Genomic DNA, 7,148 nt, shown 5'->3' with positions numbered 1-7,148 from the left:
GGGAACTATTGCTACAGTGGCGCATGCATGAGTGTGGGACAGTTTGGCCTTTCTGGTGGCATTGCAGTTGCGCTCGATGGTGTCTACGCATGGCTGGGTCAGTCAAGGGAGATGTTCTTTCGGGTGTGTGTACCATACTAAACCCACTAGAAACCAATGCCTAAAATTAACATATAAAAATAGAAAAATTGGAGGATCTATGTGACTGCTAGTTCTATAAAAAAAGTTATATACTTGTAGTATATTACTAGATTATTTCGATTTGCTGTTCAGGTTTTATGCCCACCCAAATCGATTGGCTTTCCTATGTACCCTAGTACTTAATTATTCCCACTCCCTCTGTTCTTAAATATAAGTCTGTTTAGAAATTTCAATATGGACTAAATACAAATGTATATAGACGTATTTTAGAGTGTAGATTCATTCATGTTGCCTTGTATTTAGTTCAATTTATTATAATTTCAAAAAATGCTTATATTTAGGAATGATGGGCGTACCTTGGTATTCATTAGATCGACATTCGTGGGTAGAGGGTCACAATGCACATAAGATACTCCTTCCAGTCCTTTTTACTCTATGTATTACATATATGTCAAGTAGAACATTGCAAAGTTTGACCAAATTTATAATGAAAAGTATCAACATCAAGAATACCAGAAAAAAGTATTTACTATGAAACTACATTTCAGAATGAACCTAAAGTATTGATTTGGCTTCGTGAATGTTGATACTTTTTTCTGGAAGTTCGATCAAAGTAAAGATATTTTGACTTCGGACAAAACGTATATGTAGACTAAAAAGGACCGGAGGGAGTACTTGTCATTTCATTCTTTGCTTGCTACCAGCCTATGATCACGATGGATATAAATATATATATATATATCACTATAGTGATAATAATATCGACAACGACATAAATAAATATGGACCACACTGGATGCGTCCTAATAACTTCAACAAAACAATCTTCAATCACTACGAATGTGACCGGTCCTGATAGCTTGTGGGAAGCAAACCATCTACGTTTATACCCATCGTGATCCAAGATCCATGCCTAAATTCAAATTTTAACTTCCATGAAAAAGATACCATAGTTTGACTAGTACCTTTAAAGATTCATTAACTGGCATATTTTGAATTTTTCATAGTTTCAGAAAGAATAGATACGGCTAAGTATATGTCTCAGGATCGACATCTGCAACCAAATAATTAAAAATACAATTGTATTTCCTAGTCGGATAGTGATTGGCTACTGACCAACTGCTAATTAAGTACGATTTGGAGACTTTTCTTGAGCATATAACTACCTTTGTTGGAGCTACAAATATAATCTTCTAGTTGCTAGCTAATTATTGGTTAGTCAACACACACTTCAAAATGCGAAAGAACGTGCACATCAATGGACTTAGATCGAGGGAACTTGTCTCTAAATGAAGCCATGGGCATCTTGATTGCAGGATGCATAAATCGAAGTAGTACAGCAGTAGAATATCCCCCACTACCCTCGTGATAATAATGTCAAGTAGTTTCTCGCAAGAGCTGTTCATTTGCACTCTCTTGCTACGTAGTAGATCAAACAACCCAACAATGCTTCCCATAAATTGTCCAATATTACACAGGTTACCTTCCTTCCTGGCCAACACCCACAACTTGAATGACTATCTCACCATACTCCTTGCCGATTCAGGCCACAACTTCAGGGTACATGGCCCCGTTGGGAGCGGGATGTGGTTACTCATCACCTGCGACCCCGCGAATATCCGACAAATCTTAACCACAAATTATACAACCTTCCCCAAGGGAGCAGAGTTCGCCACCATCTTTGATATCATGGCTGGCAGCCTCTTCACCACTGATGGTGCACCGTCTTTACGGCCACGCGCAAAAATCTAGAGCGTGCTTATCAGCCCGCGGTTGGTTTCTATAATGGCGACTTGTTACTGTGACAAGTTGGAGAACAGCCTTCTCCCATTCTTTGCCCGCCTAGCAAGCATCGGCGACGGGACTCGCTCCTCTCTACTTTGGCCCAAGCCTATCGATGATGGGTCTCGTTCTGCTCGCTCATCAGAAGTTTGCCTTTCCCTTTATACTTGAATTTGGAGCATGACATAATAGAAGAATAAAAAATTCTATATCTATCCATCGTCAACGAAGAACCTTGTCTAAATTACATTTTGTAAGCTCCATGGAAAGGAAGAGCTACAGTTACTGTCTATTTAACACGTTGGCTCACATTCTCTATGTGTGTCTCATACGTGTGGGCTCTTCTCATTTTGGTAACACCATTGCCATGTTGCGGAGTTTTATTATATGTGGTGTTGTAGACTAGAGAAGGGGGGACTATTGCTACAGAGGTACATGCACGAGTGTGGGACAGTTAGGCCTTTCTAGTGGCATTACGGTTGCGCTCGATGGTGTCTACGCATGGCTGAGTCAGTGAAGGGAGATGTTCTTTCGGGTGTGCGTACCATACTGCTCCCACTAGAAACCAATGCCTAAAGTTAACATATAAAAATAGAAAAATTGGAGGATCTATGTGACTGCTAGTTCTATAAAAAAAGTTATATACTTGTACTATATTACTAGATTATTTTGATTTTTTGTTCAGGTTTTATACCCACCCAAATCGATTGGCTTTCATATGGACCCTAGTAGTTAATTATTCCCACTCCCTCATTTCTTAAATATAAGTCTGTTTAGAAAATTCAATATGGACTGAATACAGATGTATATAGACATATTTTAGAGTGGAGATTCATTCATTTTCCTTTGTATTTAGTTCATTTTTTTATAATTTCTAAAAATCCTTATATTTAGCAACGATGGGCATACATTGGTATTCATTGGATCGACATCGTGGGTAGAGGGTCACAATGGGCATTAGATAATCATTTTAGTCCTTTTTACTCTACATATTAGATTTATGTCAAGTCAAACATTGCAAAGTTTTACCAAATTTATTTTAAAAAATATCAACATCAATATACCAAATATACATACTTTGAGACTATATTTCATAATGAACATAAAGTATTGATTTGGCTTCGAGAATGTTGATACTTTTTTCTGGAAGTTTGGTCAAAGCAAAGATACTTTGACTTCAGACAAAACTTATATGCAGACTAAAAAGGACCGAAGGGAGTACTTGTCATTTCATTCTTTGCTTGCTACCAGCCTATGACCATGATGGATATAAATATATATCACTATAGTGATAATAGTATCGATAACTACGTAAATAAATATGGACCGCACTGGATGGGTCCTAATAACTTCAACAAAACCAGCTTCCATCACTACTAATGTATCCGGTCCGATAGCTTGTGGGAAGCAAACCATTTACGTTTATATCCAGCATGATCAAAGATCCTTGCCTAAATTCAACTTTTAACTTCCATGAAAAAGATACCATAGTTTGACTAGTAGCTTTAAATGTTCATTAACTAGCACATTTCTAATTTTCATAGTTTCAGAAAGAATAGATACGGCTAAGTATATATCTCAAGATGGACATCCACCACAAAATAAGTAAAAAAGATTATTGTATTTCCTGATCGGATAGTGATTGGTTACTGACCAAGTGCTAATTAAGTACGATTTAGAGACTTTTCTCAAGCATATAACTACCTTTGTTAGAGCTACAAATATAATATTCTAGTTGCTAGCTAATTATTGGTTAGTCAACACGCACTTCATAGTGCGAAAGAACGTGCATATCAATGGACTTAGATCGAGGGAACTTCTCTATAAATGAAGCCATCGCCATCTTCGATCACAGGATGCATATATCAAAGTAGTACGACAGTAGCATATTCCCCACTACCCTCATGATAATATTGTCAATTAGTTTCTCGCAAGAGCTGCTCATCTCCACTCTCCTGCTACGTGTCCCTATGTACATCTACTTTGGTATAGTAGTAGATCAAAGAACCAAACAATGCTTCCCACAGACTGACCAATATTGCACATGCTACCTTCCTTCCTGGCCAACGCCCACAACTTGCGTGACTATCTCATCATACTCCTTGTCGATTCAGGCCACAACTCCAGGGTACATGGATAGGTCAGGAGCGGGATGCAGTTACTCATCACCTGTGACCCCACGAATGTCCAACACATCTTCACCACAAACTATACCAACTTTCCCAAGGGAGCAGAGTATGCCGCTATCTTTGATATCATGGCTGGCAGCCTCTTCACCATTGATTGTGCACTGTCTCTGCGTCCACGCGCAGAGTGCTTATCAGCCCGCGGTTGGTTTCTATAATGGCAACTTGTTATTGTGACAAGTTGGAGAACAACCTTCTCCCATTCTTTGCCCACCTGGCAAGCAGCAGTGACGGGCCTCGCTTCGCTCTACTTTGGCCCAAGCCTACTGGTGATGGGCCTTGTTTTGCTCGCTCTTTAGAAGTTTGTCTTTCTCTTTATAGTTGAATTTGGAGCATGACATAACAGAAGAATCGAAACTTCTATATCTATCCACCATTAACGAAGAACCTTGTCTGAATTACATTTTGTATACTCCATGGAAAGGAAGAGCTATAGTTACTATCTATTTAACGTGTTGGGTCACATTCTCTATGTGTGTCTCATATGTGTGGGATCTTCTCGTTTTTGTAACACCATTGCCGTGTTGCAGAGTTTTATTATATGTGGTTTTGTAGACTAGAGAATGGGGGAAACTAATGCTACAGAGGCGCATGCACGAGTGTTGGATAGTTTGGCCTTTCTGGTGGCATGCATTGCTGTTGCGCTCGATGGTTTCTACGCATGGCTGGGTCGGTGACGGGAGATGTTTTTTCGTTATCCGCACCACACTGCTCCTACTAGAAACCAATGCCTAAAGTTAACATATAAAAATAAAAAAATTGGCGGATCTATGTGACTGCTAGTTCCATAAAAAAGTTATATATTTGTAGTATATTACTAGATTATTTTGATTTGTTGTTCAGGTTTTATGCCCACCCAAATCGATTGGCTTTCATATGGACCCTAGTAGTTAATTATTCCTATTCCCTCCCATCTTAAATATTATTCTTTTTAGAGATTTCTATATGGACTAAATACAGATGTATATAGATATATTTTAGAATGTAGATTCATTCATTTTGTTTTGTATTTAGTTCACTAGTCGTTAACCCGTGCATCTGCACGGGCTAGCAACTTTAATGTTAGATACAACAAAGTTGTTACAAGTTAGCAATGCCAGACAATAATATGAATATCTGGATATGGGTTGTTGTTTCCACTGATGCATGTTTGTCTTTGTTGGATTCCCAATAAAGTTTATGATGTTAAAATGGTTTTTTTTCCTATTACAGGTATTGTTTTTTTAAGGACGCTATCTTTTCTGTTTATGATGTAAATCCTTGAGTCCAAGAAAGTAAGAGATACATGCAATCCAGAGAGAGATAGTTTTCTTCTTTTGATACAAGGACAGACAAAGGAAATCAGGATAGAGATACTTTCCTCTTTCTGGAGGTATAAAAGGGGAATTACAAGGAATTAGAGAAAATGCACCTTACATTGTGGAATTTAATGAAAAAAACAAATACACCTAATATAAAGGAACTGAGGGAGTATATAGTAATTATGGAAGGACTTTATCATTTGCTTTAAAGGAATATATGGAATTTTTTTCGAAACATTGGCCGTGTCATGTGTCTTTTTGGACGGCCGGAACCATCTGTGTTTTGCAAGTTTTCTTCTTATCTCGGACTTAATTTAACAATCCAACGGTTTAACTGATTATGATGGTGTGGCTTAATTAAAACGCTTGAATGGTGCCTCTAATCAGTAGATATATAAGATTTTATTAGAATCTCTAAAAAGGGTTATATTTAGAAACAATGGGCGTACCTTGGTATTCAACGCAGGTTGGATCGACATTCGTGGGTAGAGGGTCACAATGGATATAAGATACTCTCTCCAGTTCTTTTACTTTGCGTATTAGATTTATGTCAAGTCAAATGTTGCAAAAAATTTAACCAAATTTATATTAAAAAGTATCAACATCAACAATACCAAATATATATGTACTATGAAACTACATTTCATAATCTATATCTATATCTATTAATAAAAGGACTAACACTTCATAAATTTCAAGATGATATACCGGCTCAGTCTTTCGGATGTGCTCGTAGGGGTAGGATGTGCGTGTGTGCGTTCATAGGGGTGAGTGTATGCGCGTGTATATGACCGCTTGCATCTGTGCTGTGTTCAAAAATAAATAAAAGGACTAAAGCTTCTTCCTCCCTAATTTTCATTCGTTATTAGTTTCACCCGTCAATGTTTGTTTCGTCCATCGTGGTGAGTATAATTCGTCCGAGCCAGGTGAATTGAGCCCGCCCATGCGCTCTGGCCCACCTATCATGTCTGAAGCAAAAAATACATGTCGATGAGAGGATTCAATCCCCAAACTTAATGTCCAACAGATAATGGCACAGCCAACCGAACTAGTTCTGATATTTGAAGAAACAAAGGTTGATTCAGTTGTTAAATAGTCCCACCTTGCTCCCTCAAATCCAATCTACCCAATTTGCATACATCTTTAATCTCCTTGGTATATCAAGAAGTCATCTAGCGAACATAGTGAAGTGTGGGTCTCATGTTTCCTAAAGATAAAGATGGAAAGAAGGGATTTCCGTGATTGACAAAAAAATAGGAAGGTGGGAACCTGTCCGGTAAAAAGAAGGAAAGGAGGGGTTTCGGGGACTGAAAGCGAAAAATAGGAAAGTAGGAAGGTGTCCCGTAATAAGAAGGAAAATAGGGATTCGGGAAAAAACTGGGAAACCAGCCATCCCGTAATAAGAAGAAAGTGTCCTAACAAGGAACAAGGAGAGAACAAAGAAGGAAAGGAGGGATTCCGGGAATTGAAAATAAAGAAAAAAGGAGGGATTTCTGGGATTGATTGAGAAAAATAGCAAAGTGAGAAGTCGTCCCGTAATAAAAAGGAAAGAGTCCTAATAGCCTCGTGATTTTTTGTCATTTCTTTTCTCCCGTAATGAGTTGTTGATCTCTAAAAAGATTGTGGGAACAAAAGTATACCAGTTAGAAATCATTCAAAACTGGCCCCCCTCAAAAACATTTCATCCTCTACCACTAGCTATAGTCCCATGAACGTGTAGTTTTACCCCCCGCCCCCC

This window comes from Triticum dicoccoides, chromosome 5A, assembly GCF_002162155.2.
Source record: "Triticum dicoccoides isolate Atlit2015 ecotype Zavitan chromosome 5A, WEW_v2.0, whole genome shotgun sequence".
NCBI lineage: Eukaryota > Viridiplantae > Streptophyta > Magnoliopsida > Poales > Poaceae > Triticum > Triticum dicoccoides.
The sequence above is the reverse complement of the archived record's forward strand: the minus strand, read 5'-3'. Positions refer to the sequence as shown.